Source organism: Tursiops truncatus, chromosome 1 (genome assembly GCF_011762595.2).
Source record: "Tursiops truncatus isolate mTurTru1 chromosome 1, mTurTru1.mat.Y, whole genome shotgun sequence".
In the NCBI taxonomy this organism is placed as follows: Eukaryota; Metazoa; Chordata; class Mammalia; order Artiodactyla; family Delphinidae; genus Tursiops; species Tursiops truncatus.
This window is the reverse complement of record NC_047034.1, coordinates 31890623-31910549: the sequence shown is the minus strand read 5'-3', so window position 1 is coordinate 31910549 and position 19927 is coordinate 31890623. Positions and strand designations below refer to the sequence as shown.

The window sequence follows — 19927 nt, the reverse complement described above, 5'->3', positions numbered from 1 at the left end:
GCACTTTCATTACAGACATTGAGGCAAACATTTCACTCCTGGTGATATAAAGAGACCTCCCTATTTTTAGGAACTTACAAGAAACATTATTGCTTGTCCTTACCAGCCAGAAGGAAAAGCGGGAGAACGAGCACACTGCAGTGAGCCCCCATATCCACTAGATGGCGGTGTACATCTTCCTCAGAAGCCAGGCGGGCAGCGCTCTGGGCAGCTCGTTGGCCTAAGTAAGACAAGGGCCTCTCTTCTTTTGGGAGACAGGCGTCTCCTGTCATTGTCGGCACAAACAGCCCCAAACAATTGCACTGACCACACAGCCCTAAGCCACGTTCCCGGGCACTGCCGTCTGTTCAGGAGTGAATGCTGGGAAAATGAACCACGCTAATTTGTTTGATTGGGGGCAAAAATAAGATCTCAAGTGACAGTGGGTGTAATTTATTTTTCCAACAAGAATAGGGGCAAAGCCATTTCATCCCCCCCCCCCCAACTGCTGCCATAAATGAAAGCAATCACCTAATTAGTCCTGAATTACTAACTGGCAGGGTAAAGACCTGCTGGAAATCAGATATATATGGGGGGAAGATGGCGGAAGAGTAAGACGTGGAGATCAACTTCCTCCCCACAGATACACCAGAAATACATCTACACGTGGAGCAACTCCTACAGAACACCTACTGAATGCTGGCAGAAGACCTCAGACCTCCCAAAAGGCAAGAAACTCCCCATGTACCTGGGTAGGGCAAAAGAAAAAAAGAAAAAACAGACAAAAGAATAGGGACGGGACCTGCACCAGTGGGAGGGAGCTGTGAAGGAGGAAAGGTTTCCACACACCAGGAAGCCCCTTCGCGGGCGGAGACTGCGGGAGGCGGAGGGGGGAGCTTCGGAGCCGCGGAGGAGAGCACAGCAACAGGGGTGCGGAGGGCAAGGCGGGGAGATTCCTGCACAGAGGATCAGTGCCGACCGGCACTCACCAGCCCGAGAGGCTTGTCTGCTCACACGCCGGGGCGGGCGGGGCTGCGAGCTGAGGCTCGGGTTTCGGTCGGAGCGCAGGGAGAGGACTGGGGTTGGCGGCGTGTACACAGCCTGAAGGTGTTAGTGCACTACGGCTAGCCGGGAGGGAGTCCGGGGAAAAGTCTGCACCTGCCGAAGAGGCTAGAGACTTTTTCTTCCCTCTTTGTTTCCTGGTGCGCGAGGAGAGGGGTTTAAGAGCGCTGCTTAAAGGAACTCCAGAGACGGGCGCGAGCCGCGGCTAAAAACGCGGACCCCAGAGACGGGCGCGAGCCGTGGCTAAAAGCACAGACCCCAGAGACGGGCGGGAGACGCTAAGGCTGCTGCTGCCGCCACCAAGGGGCCTGTGTGCGAGCACAGGTCACTATCCACACCGCTCTTCCGGGGAGCCTGTGCAGCCCGCCACTGCCAGGTTCCCGGGATCCAGGGACAACTTCCCCGGGAGAACGCACGGCGCGCCTCAGGCTGGTGCAACGTCACGGCGGCCTCTGCCGCCGCAGGCTCGCCCCGCACTCCGCGCCCCTCCCTCCCCCCGGCCTGAGTGAGCCAGAGACCCCGAATCAGCGGCTCCTTTAACCCTGTCCTGCCTGAGCAAAAAACAGACGCCCTCCAGCGACCTACACGCAGAGGCGGGGCCAAATCCAAAGCTGAGCCCCTGTGAGCTGTGAGAACAGAGAAAGGGAAATCTCTCCCAGCAGCCTCAGGAGCCGCGGATTAAATCTCCACAATCAACTTGATGTACCTGCATCTGTGGAATACATGAATAGACAATGAATCATCCCAAATGGAGGAGGTGGACTTCGAGAGCAAGATTTATGATTTTTTCCCCTTTTCCTCTTTTTGTGAGTGTGTCTGTGCATGTGCAGGTTTTTATGAGGACATAACTTTTCAGTTCCTATGGGTAAATACCAAAGAGCATGATTACTAGATCACTGTATGGTAAAAGTATGTTTAGTTTTGTAAGAAACTGCCAAGTATCCTCCTAGCAACAAATGAGAATTCCAGTTGTTCTGCATCGTCAACAACTTTGGTATTTCGGTATTTGGATTTTAGACATTTGAATAGGTGTGTAGTGGTATCTCATTATTGTTCTAATTTAAAATTCGCTGACGACATGGAATGTGTAGCATCTTTTCATACACTTATTTGCCATGTGTCTATTTTCTTTGTTTAATCATAGTTGTTTTGTTTTGTTTTTTAACCAATGCCTACTAACTGTTGTCCTCCTGTGTCTACTTATATTGTCTTTTTTCTTTCTTTTTTTTTTTTGAGCTTTTGATCATTTAGTCTTTTTCCTGGTATGTCCAATTATTTTTTATATTAAAATGGGGCTTAACTTATTTTAGGAAACTATAAAAATGCCTCCACATTCCGGATGTTGTTATCGTTCTCTTGAAAAGATTTCCTTTTGCCCATGGCAGACAGTTACTATAGGGCCTGGAAACCTTAGTCCATTCTCAGTTTGAGCTCATTCAAAGCCGTTTTTTAGTCTGTCTGACGGTTGCTCTATGTCTGTCTTGTCCTTCCTCTACGGGTGTTGCCCTTTGGGATTACCATGTGAACGTTTGGATTCTCCCTATTCCCAACTACCCTTGTATTTGTTAGGCTTTAAATGTAATGGTTCCCCCAGCCCTGTGAGACTAAGGATACGTGTAGCTTGTCATTCCATTAGTTGTTGCCTTCAGCTTGAGCTCTTGCCCTTTGGCTTCTGTGGTTAGAGTCTTCTGAACTCCTTGGCTTTTCAGCTCCTAGGCTGTATGAGTTGAATCAGCAAATGCCCCAAGGAGAAAAGCTGCACCAAATGTCAAGCTTGCGTCTGTGTTTCCCTTCTGTCCAGAACTTGGCCCACATGTCTCGGTGTCTTTCTAACATTCGGATGCTGGCGAAGAGATGTTTTCTTACTTTATCCAGGTTTTCTAAAATTTCTTTAGACTTCACCTGATCTTATGTTATTATTGAAGTATCATCTCAATTATCCCTAGGAAGAAAATTTACAATTTTATGTTTTATTATTTTATTTTCTATATTACCTCAGTTTCTGTAGAAACCTTTTACCTGATTCTTCAGTCTAGTTCCTGTGTTACCAGTAAGATGGAGATAGGTGGAGGCTAAGAATATTGGGGAGAAAATCACTGATGAATGATATGTCTTGTTCTTTTTGTTTTTCCTCTCCTTATTTACTCTGGCAGCCTACATTTGCCCTTCTTGATTTAACCCAGTTGCCCAAATAAGCAACCCGCTCTGGCAAAGACCTGACTTTACTCTCATAAATGTCTGCGTGTTAGGATTAGCTAGATGATGAACACCATGCCAAAGCTCTTTGTGTGACCAGTCAGAATGGCCATCATTTAAAAAAATCTACAAACAATAAATACTGGAGAGGGTGTGGAGAAAAGGGAACCCTCTTGCACTGTTGGTGGGAATGTACACTGATACAGCCACTATGGAGTACAGTATGGAGGTTCCCTAAAAAACTAAAAATAAAACTACCGTACGACCCAGCAATCCCACTACTGGGCATATACCCTAAAAAAAACATAATTCGAGAAGAGACATGTACCACCATGTTCATTGCAGCACTATTTACAATCGCCAGGACATGGAAGCAACCTAAGTGTCCATCGACAGATTAATGATAAAGAAAATGTGGCACATATATACAATGGAATATTACTCAGCCATAAAAAGAAATGAAATTGAGTTATTTGCAGTGAGGTGGATGGACCTAGAGACTGTCATACAGAGTGAAATAAGTCAGAAAGAGAAAAACAAATACCGTATGCTAACACAGATATATGGAATAATCTAAAAAAAAAATTGTTTTGAAGAACCTAGGAGCAGGACAGGAATAAAGACGAAGACGTAGAGAATGGACTTGAGGACACGGGGACGTGGAAGGTTAAGCTGGGATGAAGTGACAGAGTGGCTTGGACATATATACAGTACCAAATGTAAAATAGATACTAGTGGGAAGCAGCCACATAGCACAGGGAGATCAGCTCAGTGCTTAGTGACCACCTAGAGGGGTGGGGTAGGGAGGGTGGGCGGGAGATACAAGAGGGAGGAGATATGGGGATATATGTATATGTATAGCTGATTCACTGTGTTATAAAGCAGAAACTAACACACCATTGTAAAGCAATTATACTCCAATAAAGATGTTAAAAAAAATTTAGAGAGTAAAAAAATTCAAAAGAATTGGCCACACTCCTCCAACAGATTCTAACATTTAGCAGAACAGAATTCACACTGAATCTGGTTTATGAGTAAAAGAAAAGTCAAGTTTAAAGTGGATCACAGATGACAACATTTCTTTTCCATGTGCCTGCTTTGGAGCCATATTTCTGCTGACCACTCAAAACCTTCCTCTTGAGTATTCTGTGATATATTAGAACCAGGAATAAGGGATGTTAGTGCTGGAAGGGTCAGCCAGTGGTCTGTGATTTAATTCACATATCCTTTCTGCACCAGACTCTTTAAGATCATTGAGTTAGCCTAAGAATTTTGAAGCTGTAGAATTCAAGACAGTGCATTACAATATGCCAATATTACTATTCTCCTGCTCTGACATTCTCCACTGATGGACAGATGAAGGAGAAGGAAGGGCAGTCACCAGTAACTGAGAGCAAATGAAACTGGAATATTATAATTCAGTATCATTTGAGTGACTGAATTGGCTGGCAGAGTGTTCTCCAGTTAAGGGTGAGGAAAGATTAATTCTGCACATGACACCACTACTGTATTTATACAAGTCTACTGGGACAGTTGTTTGCCTTGAATTGTTTTCTTCATTCATTTCAGTCAGACAGTTGTGTTGACTGATTTTCCTTTTTGATGTATGAAATGACTGTTTGACTGAATTTACCATTTAATTTCCACTAGCACACTGTAAAAACAATACATTAGTCAAATTGGATTGGCAGGTATGAAAATGTTTACCCCAGAACTAGACAGAAATATAATATTGCCTTCTACAGAAATGTAAGTCATATGTCCTGGATTTTGGGGAAATGTTCCAATTTTAACTATTTTGCCACATTTCAAAAATGTAGGGTCACTGATCCCATAGTAAAAATAAGATCTGTGAAGTACAGATAAAAATAGTTTTGTGTGACTCTGACAATCACATAACACAAAAGAAAAAACTATTATGAGATAAATTTTACTGAGTTTCATACTTATCAAGAGGTGTTTCTATGTTAAACTTTTGAGTCTTATTCTAGAAGTTCTTTAGGAACAAACACTTCAAATATATTCATAGAAAACCCTCTTGATTTATAATTCCATTCTTCCAATATTTATACTTACTACGACAGGCCATTTCTCCATGTCCCATCCCATGATTCTCTGCTCCTACTGAACATTTGGAAATTGGTGGCATGAGCAGGAAAGTGAAGCAGTTTTTGAGATTACTGAATAATGCTGATTTTATAAAGACTGCTTTCTTCCATAGTTAACAAACTTATGATGGTACCGATGGTTGGATACTACTCTTAGAGATGAAAAAGGTCTTAAGGAATCTTCCGTATTCTATTCACCAATCTGTGTTCTTGTTCAAAGCAAAATTAATTCCTTTCAAAATTAACATATTAGCTTAATAATAATTTTTAATCTTAAAATAATCTATCTGTGAGAATGGGAAGTTTTGGTAGGAAAAAGTGACAGAAGATGGGACAAAAAGAGAATTCATAGAAAGACAAAACAGAATTTTTAAAACAGTGAGTACAAAGTTCTGTTGCCAACTATATCAGTTTACCTTAGGAAAACATACTAGAAAGGCCAGATAAATCATAAGCAACATTTGACTGTGAGCGTTAGAAAGCTACTGAGGTAGCCATGACCTAGGAAAGTAAAATAGAGAAAGAAACTCACTGAAGTGAGAACAATATTCTGCACATGCTTTTCTAGCCCAGTCACTTAGAAACTACTGATGAAGAGCAAAAGTCTGAGAAACCAAATGTGACTCCTAACAGGTAGAAAAGCCAGTAGATCTTAGGACAATGTCATAGGACTAAGGAAACCAGAGTTGGAATTGAGAAATAACAAGGCAGCTAGAATTTTAAGGACCAAAATCACAGAGAGAGTAAAGATTCAGAGAACGGAGCTGGATTCAGCAACAGTGTTCCCTTGCAGTATTTTCCATGTATAAAAGGTAGACAAGACAAGATGCTAAGAAGTCAAACAAAAGCTAACTGAAGTCAAAGCAAACACTTAGTTGGCTCATAATGCTGAAGAGACAAAATTGGGGTTCAGAACCTATGAAAGATTTGTGACCCAATGGAAAAATAATGATATGAATTAGGACATTGGAAGTCTCTACATATATGTGTGTGTGTGTGTGTGTGTGTGTGTGTGTGTCTGTGTGTTAGGAAGGTTGATGCAACATCTACATTGAACCTTATAAAGAAGGAAAATGAGTATGAAGTTGGTCCAGTGACTGAGGTGATCTTCCCCTCTCCTCCCTACCTAAGAATAGGAAATTCTCTCCTCAAGAAAATACAGTTGACCCTTGAACAATGTAGGGTTTAGAGACGCTGACTCCCTGTGCAGTCAAAAATCCACATATAACTTTATGGTCGGCCCTTCTTATCTGTGGTTCTGAATCTGAGGATTCAACCAACCACAGATCATGTAGTACTGTATTACTTATTGAAAAAAAATCCATGGATAAGTGGATCTGTGCAGTTCAAACCCAGGTTGTTCAAAGGGCAACTGTAATGTCATTCAGATTCTCTACAACTTGTCATATCCCAAGTCTGGTATTCACTGAAGAACCACCAATACTACAAAGAAAAGGAGAATTAGAATAAAAAACAAAACAGAATCAGAATCATAGATGACCTAAACATTAAAGTTCATACATATTTTGGTAAATATTATCAAGTTCAAGAAAATAGATGACAAGGTGGAGAATTTAACTTGACAACTAGAAAACATAAACTGATTGAAGTTGAACTGATAGAATTAAAAATTATATGAAATTTAAAACTCGGTAGTGGATTGGACACAAGTAAAGAGAGGTAAGTGGACTGGAAGATAGAGTAGTAACAATATTAAAACTAAAGCATGGGAAACGAAGAGAATAAAAAGTACACAAAAGCGCATTTGAGACATATGGGCCACAGTAAACATTTTTATCATATGTGTAAAATGGAATCCAAAGAAAAAAGGAGAGAGAGATTGGGATGAAAACAATATTTCACAAATGTTAACAGCTGAGAGTTCTCTAAAGCTAAAAGGAATATATGGAGCCATAAATTCAATAAGCACTAAAAACATGCAACAAGAACAAATACAAAGAAAACCACACCTAAGATCACCACAGTACAATTTATGAATAGCAAAGAAAACATGACATCTTAAAAGCAGCCCAAGGAAAAAGAGATAGATTACTTTCAAAGGAACAATAGGATTAAGATTACAGCCTACTTCTCAGCGAAACTGACTGGATACTAGAAAATAATGGAATAACATTTTTTAAGTGCTAAAGAAAAGAACTGCCCATTGGGAATTCTAGAGGCAGAGAAAATGTTGTTTGGAAGGAAAGATGAAATAAGGAAATTTGCAGACAAGCAAAATTTAGAAAATATGTTCTCATCAGAACTGAATGAATTAAATTATAAAGGGAGACACGCAGGCAGAAGGAAGATTATCACAGATGAAAATACGGACTTTATAAAGAATTATGTATAACAGAAAGGATAAATAAGTGGATAAACCTAAATAAAATCTAACTGCACAGAAAAGTAATAATAAAATATATCAAAAATTAGAATGCATTAAAACAAATGGAAGAGGAAAAAGTAGTAAAAGAAATTTAAGATCTCAGCATTGCTTGAGAAGCAGTAAAAGACCTAATAAGTCATGGTACATGTGTAACAGCTACTTATGTAAAAACAACAAGCTAATACAAGGGAAAATGGAATTTGAAGAAATCTCAAAGGAAGAAAGAAGAGCAAAAGGAACATAACAAGGTGGGACAAATAGTAAACAAGGAGTAAACGGTCTATAAGAAAATACATTAACTGTAAATACTCAAATTAAAGGACAAGGATTATTGAAACAAACAAAAAACCTAATTCTATGCCACCTACAAGAGACAAGAGTCAGATTGAAAATGAAAGGATTCAAAAATTATGTCATAACAACAATAAGTAAAATGGAAGATTTTTTAATGTTAACGTAGATTTGAAAGCAAAAAGTATCACTGGCGATAAGGCAGGATAATAAAACCCACTGTTACTTTACAAGGAATACATTATAAATCTAAACTTCAATGCAATATATGAAGGGAAATTCCAAAAAACTAAGTAGAAATAGAAAAATCTAAATTACCTAGATCAGTAACATAGAATCACAAAAAGAAATCAGCAGATTAGAGAAGATCTGAATACCATCATTAAAAACTTTGGCCTAAATTTACATAAAACACTGCACCAACAATGATGGAATATATATATTATGCAGAAATTTTTAGGCACATGGCACATTTATAAAATTGATTATATTCTGGTTATAAAACAAGACTCTGAATAAGCAAGAAATTTAAAATATATAACCAATATTTTACCAAAGAGTTGGATATTAAAAACATACTTCTGATCATTTTGTAGGTCAAAGATAAAGTTGCAATGGGAATTAGAATTTTATTAATTGAATGATAATGAAAATATGCCATAACAAAACCTGGGGGTTGCAAACAAAGCTGTGGTCACAGAGAAGTTTATGTATTCAAATTATATTCTCTAAATGTAAAAGGGAAAGGAATAAAGCAACTAGAAGATAACCCATCACCCTGAGGTGGGCAGCTTCTGAACTGTACCTGGTGGGGAAGGCAGGGCAGAACTTCAGGAGGCCAGCTGAGAGCACGGTGAACACCTTGTCAGGAGCAGTCTCCAAGAAAGAGCATTTAATGTACAAAGGGATGACTAAAATATATTTAAAAGCTAGCACCCTGACTCCTCTTAAGGATGACTTACATTGCTGGGGAAAATATAAGAAGTGCTCGATGTAGAAGGTGAATAGGTTTATAATTCCCAGGAGAACCTTCATACCAGAACCACACAATGAAGAACTTGGAGTCCCCGTGGCTAATCCAGCAAAGAGAAAAGGAGAAACAGAGATGCGAGAGAAAATAAATGGAACTCTTGGTGCTGCTGCAGGCCCAAGTCCAGGTATGTGCTCTCTATCTCCACATCTTAAATAAAAGCCACCATGTTCCTCAGTCTTTCAGGTACTTAGAATTTCTCTTTAGAACCTGAAAATGGGGTCAGGTTTCCTGTCTGCATTGCTACAGTACAAAATAGAGGCAGGATGTTTGAAATAGTTCTCCATCTGGCAGAAGAGGCCTTAAAGCTGTGAGCCACTCACTGCAAACCAGCAGGACATGAAGGATTCTTGCGCAGATCTGAAGCTACTGGGAGGCCTTTGAGGAGTTAAATCCCATAGTAAATACTGTACCTTCAATGGCCCCTTCTCCCTCTCTGTCCAGCCTTCCTCCACTCCCGTGGGGGCCCAAAGGGGTTAAATGAGCACTCTTTGGCTTGTATTTCGTGGTCCCAGAACTTGACATGGGCTTGGAGACTTCTATGAAAAGTCTGCCTTCCATCTACTGGCTTGGGTTTCTAGGTCTCTCTGCTCCAGGCGAATCCCTTCAACCTGCTTTTTCCATTTCTGCCAATAATCCCCCTCTCCAGACCTTCCTAATGCTCTTCTGGGGCGGGAGGAGACTTACTGAGGGCAATGTTTATTTCTAGAGGGAGAGGTGACCACATGACTTCATAGTGGTCGTCCCGTTGATTATTCAGTTTCTGTTTAGATTAGTTGTGGGTGTTTGTGCACCCCAGCCTCACCCCCAGGAGGCTTTAGAACACTGTCCTTATCTCAGCCCTGAGCCTCTCTCTAGCCTCCTTCCCTCTCTCTCCTTACCCATCTTTACTCACAGACTCGCAGGCTCTCTGGACCTCTGAGGAGGATAAGCACTACACAGAACCTCTGCTACAGAACCAAACATATTGAAATGACTCTTTACGAAGATACCGAAACAACAGAAAAAGAATACATGACGATTGTTTCTCCTGAGGGTTCAGTTACCTAGGGGGCCTTTAGCAAACTTTGATTGATAAATCTAACCTTTCCTTCCTTGGCAATAGTTGATCACACTGTGAGGAAAACAAGTTAGAGAATGGAAAAATAATATTTGGATTTCAACGAAATAATAAAGATGCAGGGACTATCTTTGACTTTTGCAAGGTGAGAAGAGTTTTTACATTTTGATCATTTGATGGCAGGAATCCCTTTTAAAACAGGGCCAGTCTGCATGATGCATTTAAAAATCAACCTTTTCAAATATAGCCATAACCCCCACGAGATTTCTTGATTTCTCTGGGGTCAGATAAACCATCACATTTCACCGTGGTGCCCTGTACATGAAAGTGATAAACATAATCTGGAAGCACGGCAGTGGCTAAAAATATGGAGCTGGGAGTCATTCGTTGAAATGATTTTTTGCTTTTAATTCATTGCATAAAATGCTAATGTCCAAATTCAGGCAGATAGATCTTACCAACCATCAAGAGCTTCAACCCTGCTAACAGCTAAGTATGCACTTTTAAACCCTACTTTGACTGTTCCAGAAACTTACTGGGTTTCTTTAATGCCTCTGTTACTATTTCCTTTGTGTCATTTTGTTTTTCTTTAAACACATAGCTGTGTGACCTTGGGGAAGTTATATTATTTCCTTGAGACTTGGTTGCCTTCTCTGTGAACATCTGGGTATAATTTTAGTATTGCTCAATAGAAGTTTTGGTGATAATGAAAATATTCTATAGCTGTACTATGCAAAGCAGTATTCAATAGCTACATGGAGCAAATAAACATCTTTGAACTATGGCAAATGCAACTGAGGAACTGAATTTTTAATCTTATTTTTAAATTTGTTTAAATATAAATAATGCCACGTGGCTAGCATCTGTTGACAGTACAGATCTACGTAATATTTTAAGTAGATTAAACTCTCCACTCAAAAAAACTCCACTCTCCACTCAAAAATTCTACCATTCATTAACTCAACCTAAATATTTTTGCCCTCTGACAAACAGAAAATAATTTATGCTTCCCTTGAAATTATCTGTCAAGACCTTTATCAGTTTGGGGACATTATATTCTTAAAATTGACTTTGCTTTATGAAACTTTAATAATGTTGGAGTTCCCTGCCCTTGGTACCACCTTTGTGATGATGGGAAATATTGTGGATGATCAAGGACCATTTTAAGAGATCATGGAGAGAAACCTCCTTCTGGATTTAAATTCATTATGAGGATGTCAAAATGCTAAATTACTTAAAATAAAACCCATACCGTTTTTATGCTAAGTTACATTCTACATGTAGCTGGAAAAATGTTAAAAAGATTTTTAAAGAACTGCACATCTATTTTTGAAGCTGATTTGGCTGTTCAAGGCTTGCTAGCACTTTATCCATCTCAGTACTATTTCACTTAGTAAACAAATGCAGTTGCCATAATTGCTGCATATGTGTCTGTGTTCCCTTCTAGGCTATATGTGTTTGAAGTTAGAAACTATATTTATATCACAGCCCCTATGTATAGCACAATATCCATTGCTAATTCAGATTGTGTTTTAAGATATGAGACAAAATTTAAGATTTTTATTATAGTCATAAACATCTAGCAAACCAACCAGAAAGTAAAAGCTAATTTTCAATTGGTTGGCCAAGAACAAAAAAGAGAGGAATACCTAGTGCAAAATCACATCTCTAATATCTACTGTTGGATTTAGAGCACACACATGCTAAACTTATTTTAAAATATCTTCTTATCAAAGATTTGAGGTTGGACCTGAAAAAATTACATCAGAAGCGAAAATAATCATGTGGTCTGACCAGCCTGAATCACACAAAGTAAGTGTATACTATATACAAAATAGATAAAGTACGAGGTCCTACTGTATAGCACAGGCAACTATATTCAATACCTTGTAATAACCTATAATGGAAAAGGATCTGAAAAAGAAATATATGTATCTGAATCACTTGGCTGTACACCTGAAACACAACATTGTCGATCAACTATACTTCAAGTAAAAAAAACAAGACAAAACAAAGTGTAAAGGGAAGTATAGTTTTATAAATTCACCTCTGATATCCAATGGACCAACTGAAAGACAACAGAAACTACAACTTTCTAGGAGACAGGACATGGCCAGCAAACTAGGCCGTCACCCTCGGTAACGGTCATACCTGCCAAGAAATATACAGACTAGGCTGCATTCATGAATACATAGGAATTCTTCATTTATCTGGCATTATTAGGCAATGAGGTATTGTATGTTAGGAGAAGTTTTTTTTAAATGACAAATTTAAGAGGAGTTATTTTAACCTTCACTCGGTAATTTTTTTCTAAAATTAAGAAATGTATCTACTGGTGTATCTAATGTTTCCTTGATAACTCGGGGTCATCAGTTCCATCAACTTTTGCATGAATAATGTGAATGGAAACAAGACCGGCATGCTTACTGAAACTGAAAATGACATGGCACTGGCTGGAGTAACTGATGAGAGAGCAAGAAAAAAACAAAAATGAAAACAAACCGTGATCAAGAAACAATCAGTCAAGTTCTGACTTTCTGTACGTAGTTTCAAAAAGAGATACCACAAATCCCAGCGAGAGACTCCAGCATCATTAGCTGTCTTTCCCCTTTGTTTCCACCTTCCTTTCCTTTTCCTTCTACCCTAGATTGTTCCAGGAAATGTTTATAGCTGCTTGCCAAGACAAATTCTAACACTTACTTTCTCTCACACAAACTACACAATATGTCCATGTGATAAATAGTGTGGAGATAAAAGACAATTCATCACAGGTACATCTCCTATGAAACTAAAATTAGAAACTAGCTTCTAAACATGCAGAGAGAAGGGCGTGGTGTCAGGCACAAATTTCTTTGCGAATTCCTCTCCATTTCTAATAGACGTTCTTCTTTACCAAGATCCCTTTTTATTGGTGTCCTATTCCAGACTGCTCCACTCCACCCATCCTCCACTCCACCCATCCTCATGTGTAAAACACATTCACATTCTTTTGTGACCCTACTTATTTGCCCATTAAATAATCAATCATAGAACTGTCGGAATTAAATATAGAGTGAAATTAAAATACTGGAGTCACTTGGAGGGTTTAGCAGCTCCACCAGAAAATACTGGGCATGGATTTAAAAGAGGCTGCGTGGGACTTGCTCTTGTCCAAGTTCTTTCTCAAGAAGTATCTGAAATAAGCCTAAATTCAGAGTTAATCAGATTGGCCTGCTTTCTCAGGTGGACTGGAATTCATTGCTCTTTCCCCTCAACTCTCTGATGTCAGTGGCACTTTCCGGAGATGAGGTGGACTTCTCTGCCTACTGCAGAAGCGCAGTTCCCCCCGGGCCCACTCCCTGTCTGAATCTCACACTTGAGGCCAGATGCCAGCCTTCCCAGAACATTCGTGGTCTCCTTTCAGTTTTTGACCTGCTCAGATTGAGTTCCTGTAGTCTCTTTCTCAGCTTGAAACCTGATCTTCCACACCTTTCCCTGACCTCGATGGTTACCTTCCTACTTTAGGCCTCAGGTGCTTTACCTATAAAATGATATATTTTCCCTTAATTCTAAAGTCTTATTTCTAAAGCTCTACAATGTGGTGGCTCCTTGAAAATGTTTCTCTTTGCTGGTTTTAATTTTGTAGAGAATTAAAACCCCAGCCACTCTAAAAGACAGTAAGTTACATTGGATAAGGAAAGTGTGCTTTTGTAGTTAGATTAACAGGGGTGGAAGACGACTTAGTATGTTTTAAGATACTCATGATCCATTCTCGTGAGAGTCGGGGGAAGAAGGGGAAGAGAGTTAATAAAATACCGAACGATCGTGACAAATTAAGTTCACCAAGATGTAGCTGATTAGTTACTACCTGAATAAGCCACACAAATCCAATTCAAGTTGTCCTTTATTTTTCTAAGAAGGATCCCAGTGAACTGAGTCCCATGTTCAGTAACTCCACGTTCAATGGCTTAGTCTTTAAAAACTGTTATGTTGCTGGAAGAAGAAATATTGCCCATCAGTCCTAATTGATGTTTAGCTATCACGCATATTTGAAATAAATTTGTTACTTTGTCTGATCTCAGTGTAATACATTCCAAAGTGGCAAAGAGCACACGAAAAGTTATGGAGTCTCCATCTTCTACACTAAAGTGTGCAATAAATTACATATTATTTGGTCGTGAAATTCACAAGCCATAGAAACACACAATTAGCAATGTATACAGTGGTAAACAGCAGGTAATGAGAATGATATAAAACAAAACAAACTGTGTATGTTGGCACTGCTGCCAATAAAACAATCATTAAATGCATTCACATGCATCTACGCCAGGTAAGCTCTTTGAGGGCAATGAATTCTACATACCTGTCAGGATATTATATATAGACCAGTTTCTATGGCCTTTATTCAAAGACTCTGAGAAAGGGTTACTGTGGGTAAATTCAGACCTTTTCTCAATATAGAATTTAGTCAACATGCATTCTGAACAGCAAAATTTCACACTGCTTTCAATTTTCCTACACTAATTTCCACCTCAACAAATGCAGGATTAAGTATAATGGATTATAAGAAGTTAGAAAGGAAAGATGGAAGAAAAGAAGGAAGGTAGAAAAAAGGTGGGTATGGAATACTTCAACATTTATGTAAAGAGTGGACCTAAAACTAACCTGAGGTTACCCTAAACTATTAGCATATGCTATAGAAACTTAAATGAAAAAATAAAAAAACCCAGCAAGGGAAACTCAAAGATTTAGTTTTTTCACTTTACTGCATATACACGTCCATCTTAAACAATCTACGTGCTTATATCCAATAAGAGAGCATTGTTTCACAAGGCTATTTGGGTTCTATCAGCATGTAAAGGTCGGACAACTCAACTTTAGCAGAGTCAGCCTTCAGGTGAATAATTGCTTCTTTCAGGTTGTGAGCATTTGAATTTTCCAGAAATGTTTCCCAAAAAATGAAAACTAAAAGAGTCCTAGGACAGCGTCCTTTAGTTTTATAGTATCAAGGTTTTTGGAGGAAGAGTATCCTTGTCGATTATCAACACAATGATTCCAAGCAGGTCAATTTATGCTGAGAATATTATATAACAGAACCCACTTCACCTCCATTATACTGACAATGATCTTCCTTACTTCAGCCTTGTGCGTCTTAGTAAAGTTGAAAATATTGAGCCAAGAACAGACTGTGACAATGCCAGAGACTCAGATGTACCTATAGGTGCCTTCAGACAACATCAGCCACCCAGGCTAAAGTTCTGGTTTAAAACATCCCAACATGAATGAATCTCAAAAACCATGTGCTGAGCAAGTGAAGCCAGATCAAAAGGGCACCTACTGTATTATTCAACTTACATGAAATTCTAAACTGGGCAAAAGTCATCTCTAAAGATAAAAAACAGATCCGTGGTTGCCTTGGGGTGGGAGATGGGGATACTTTGGCGAAAGCCTAGGAGGAAACTTTCTAGGGTTTGAGAATTGTTATCTATCTTTATGGGGGTGGTAGTTATACAAATGTATACATTAATTACAAGTCACTGAACCATTGACTAAAAATGTCTGCATTTTATTGTATGTAAATGATACCTTAATAAGGTTGATTACAAAATGAACCAAAAACAAAACAAAGCAGAAGAAAAACCTCAAAGGAAATACACTGTTTTCTTCCAGGGTACCAGATTGGAAATGAGGCATTGGTCTGTTCTACCCTCAGATTATCCCTAGGATTATCTAGTCTATTTTAAAGCACTAGAGTCCCCTATCAGGAAAACTCACCTCATGTTTAATTACTTTGATTTCTTCTCTGTCTCTTCTCCCAACACAGTGAAGTCATTTATGGAAGAAAAACCAGCTTTTTCCAACTTTGCATCATCGCATATTCTTTCCAAAGCTATTATTTATGGAATAAAATTTGGCTACACTTTGTAAAAATCTAGCTTTTTGAGCCTTACAAATCTTAACAGTTAACCTATTGCCTCCACTGGAATTTGGGGAAAAAATTATTTTGAAAATGAATAGCTGAGATTTGACATTTTTGTTTCTTGTGATTTTCTCTTCCCCTAAGAGAGAAGTGAGTAGGAATGAGAAACACATACATAAAGAAAAAAAAATTATCTTGCTGCCTTTCCATGGTTATAATTTATAGGAGGCCCTTTTCAACAATAATCTATTATCAGAATCAATAAAATATAATCTCCATGAAGGCCAGGCCAGGATATTTGTCTCTTTTTCAGCAGATTGCAATAAGAACCACATTCATGGATATGCTTCTTGATGATCTTTGTAATACTGTAACAGTTGACCATTTCCTCATGCCTCTTCACCTTAACTTAAACCTGGTTTTTCACCAATGACCTCACATTTCCTTTCTCTATCACTTGGTTGTGGGCCTCTTTTCCAACTCCAACTCCAACTCGCATTTCACTCTGGAACCAAAGGAAGACTCACACCTTCCTCCTTTTTAGTGATGCCTCAAGGTCATTACCATATTGTGATCACCCTGAAGAATAGCCAGACAATTGTTATTTCAGAGCCATCTGACAGTTTGTAGCTCTAAAAATTAACTAAGGACCGCATTTGTCAAAAATATCCTAGTTTAAGATTTTGGTAATACAGCAACAGTAATTCCGAAGTCATTTATGACAATCAGTGTGGGAAGCACCATCCTTCGGGAAGATCCTTTGCCATACAATACTCTTTCCCTGTCAGGTAATAAGGAAGCATGGCCGTGGAAAGTAACCTTTTCTGTAAAGAAATACTTGGCTTTGAGAAGGCTTGAAGTTCATACATTTTTCTTGAATTAGATTCCCCATTAATTACTTTATCCACAAAGAGGTAATTATCAGAATTATGTAAGCAGTTAAGGAGATGCTACTCCACATTCTTTCAGCTTGTTGACCTTTCTCATTTTATTCCATGTGGCTATCTGAAACATCAGTGATTTACATGCCTTTCTTTTTTTTTTAACAGATTTCTGTGTGTGTGTGTCCCCATGATGAAAACATCATTAAAGTAAAATATCATGAATAGACTCTTAAGAAGCAGAGTCTACTTAAAGTCCTGGAAAATATGAAAGCACTAATATTCATGGACAACTCTACACTCTGAAAGTTACTCCAAATTTTGTTGATCTCTATTTTGTCTAGGAGTTTTTCAAATTTCCTACCATGATCATTTGTTAGTTTTATAATTACATAATAAAGGCATTACATCATACAATCTTTTGTTATCCATTGCAGTTTTAAAACTATTCCTTTCCTTGTCCTCAGCAGATATGTCGTAGATTATTAGTACACAAGCAAAGACTTTCAATGTAACAGTACTTTATAGTGAGAAGAACTATACTGAGCTATCTCTATCCTAAGACAATGCACTAGGAAAGCACTAGGAATTCTTAAGCACTAGGAATACAGAGACGATCAAGGGGCAAGTTCCTTGCCTTCGAGTATACATAATCATTATAGCAAATGTTTAAATAGCACTTAGTATATAACTCACCACAGCAGTCTTATTATCCTCCTTTTTAATAGGTGAGCAGAGGAAGCCACAGGGAAGTCATAGGGTAAAGCCAGAATTTGAACCTAGGTAGACTAGTACACTCTCCACGGCTTTAACAACTAAGTTAAATATATATATATATATATAAAACTCCAAGTATTCCAAAGTTACCGCTTATCTACCAAAACTCAAAACGGAGCATACAAACTTGCATAGAAAATAAACATGTAAAAGTTCATAAAGAAACCACAATATAACCTGCTCCACATAATATACTGACTGCAGTGTCCTGGGCCTCTCCCATCCTTAGGTAGACGGAAATTACAACAAAATAATACTTTTCACCCTTGGAAGCCACAGCATCTCTCATACCAACCAACCAATTACTTCCTTAGAGAGAATAGGAAATTAACCTGAATATCATTTTATATATATATATATATATATAGCATTACTGATGTAGAATCTTTGTTTAAAGACAATAACTTCAATAGCAGAGGGAACTTTACCATTGCAGCCTTCAGATAACCTCCATATTTCTCAGATTTCATGCTAAATCATAAAATGTCATATTGTGTCTGAAGCTATTTTTTCAATAGTCCATTTTCTTAAATGGACTAGCAAAGCAGCAAATACTGAGGAACATTTTGGCTCCCAAATCCTAAAGCCATTCTGATTGTGCCTGGGTGATCATGCGGACGTCATCGGAACTACCAGAGGACTGGCTGAAATACCAGTGTTCTGGCCAGCTAACAAATTAGAAATTATACAGAATCCAATTTTATTTTTTTGTTATGTAATTCCTATGAGGCTTTTGGGATGTCAATGTAAAGTCCTTTCATGTGTAATCTTTATCCATTAGATAGGGAACAATGCCAATCCCCGTCATAAGTACTTTCACAATCTGACATTGAAAATCCACTGTAGGGCATAGGACCTGCAAATAGGATATGAATCACACACATCCATCCACTCATTCAGACAATCCACAAATATTCATTTTTAAGTCTACTATATGCCAATAATGTACCGGCCTCTCAGATGCTAAACCATGCTAAATGCTGAAACAGACATACTCATTTCTGGCCCTCCTGAAACTTATTACCTACAGAAGTGCCTTCATTGTAAATGGTCAGGTCTCAGCCAATGCTATTATCATCAGCAGGTGACCAAATGATAGAGCTTGCTTTCTAAACAAGCTCCACACTCTGCTTTCAACATTTTTGCTTTCCTTCAAGGCATATAATCCAGTGGTCAATTTCTCCCGGTTAGTGAGGTTTGGGGAAAATTTACCCAGTGAACAATTCCTTGTAGCCTCACTCTTTCCTCACACTCTCCTCTGTGCTCTTGAGCTAAAGAGACCTGGATTAAAGTCACTTGCTCTAACCTTATTATTTTAAAATAGGGCTGCTCCTGCTTTGAGGATTTCCACTGGACCAACACAGCAGCAAAGCAGCACTGAATCAGAAGCAGGTAAATTTCAAAATGACAGCTCTAAACACATCCACTCTCCTTTTGTTCTCCTCCCATCCCTTTGCTCTGAACACCTCTGCCCTGAGGCTTTACCTTTACCCTTCTCTGATTACTGCTCCAAAAGGGTTTCCAAGAGCAGGGAGTTTTAAGGTTTCATTTGCTCCCAAGTCCTTTGTGGAAACGGATACTTGCTTCCTGATTCTTACTAATTCCACACTCACATCCTTAACACAAAAATCATCATTTAAAAAAAAATTTCCTCAGCTTCATATTTCTTCTGGGCCAACACTGAAAGAATATTTTCAAAGAAACAATATCTTCTCTCCTTTGCTCTTCTGAGCTTCACGTTCTTACCTCCAGTCTCATTTTCAACCCTTATTACGGGATGCATCACAAAAATAGAAGAAAGTTCTTTGTGCTTTCCCTGTACCAGGAGATTATTCTCATTTGTTCTGTCTCTAACGAACAGAATGCGAAATCAACACAAAGCCTGATTATGCGACCTCTTCCAAGGGAAAGGTCTGAGAGTTGTCTATTTACTAATGAAGCTCTGTGTGTATTAAGGGTTGACTGAAGCAATCATCAGGAATTTTCATCCCTTAAATTAGTGCTTTCCACCAGATGCATATCTTTCATTTCGGATAATATAACTTTTAAGTTCAGGATACAACTGGACAAAAGAAAAGAAAAAAAGGTAACCAACACAACATTTGCAGTAATAACACAGTAACAGCTATTATCCTTCCCTGAGGAATTCAGCCTACTTTATGGACACAATTTAGTACAAACTCATAAGAAAGCTAACAAAGCCCCAAACCACTTCACAATAGCGTAGAGAGGTAAAGGTCAGAAATTATTACTGCCAG

The 19927-nt window shown here is 38.7% G+C and overlaps 1 long non-coding RNA gene across 1 annotated transcript; it reads left to right on the top strand.

The window, feature by feature from the left end:
• Positions 1–579: 579 nt before the first annotated feature.
• LOC117311127 (uncharacterized) lies at positions 580–17724 on the top strand. Its single transcript, XR_004525263.2, has 3 exons — positions 580–2070; positions 9046–9179; positions 17061–17724. It is a non-coding gene; the product is annotated as an uncharacterized lncRNA (long non-coding RNA).
• The last annotated feature ends 2203 nt before the right edge of the window (positions 17725–19927 follow it).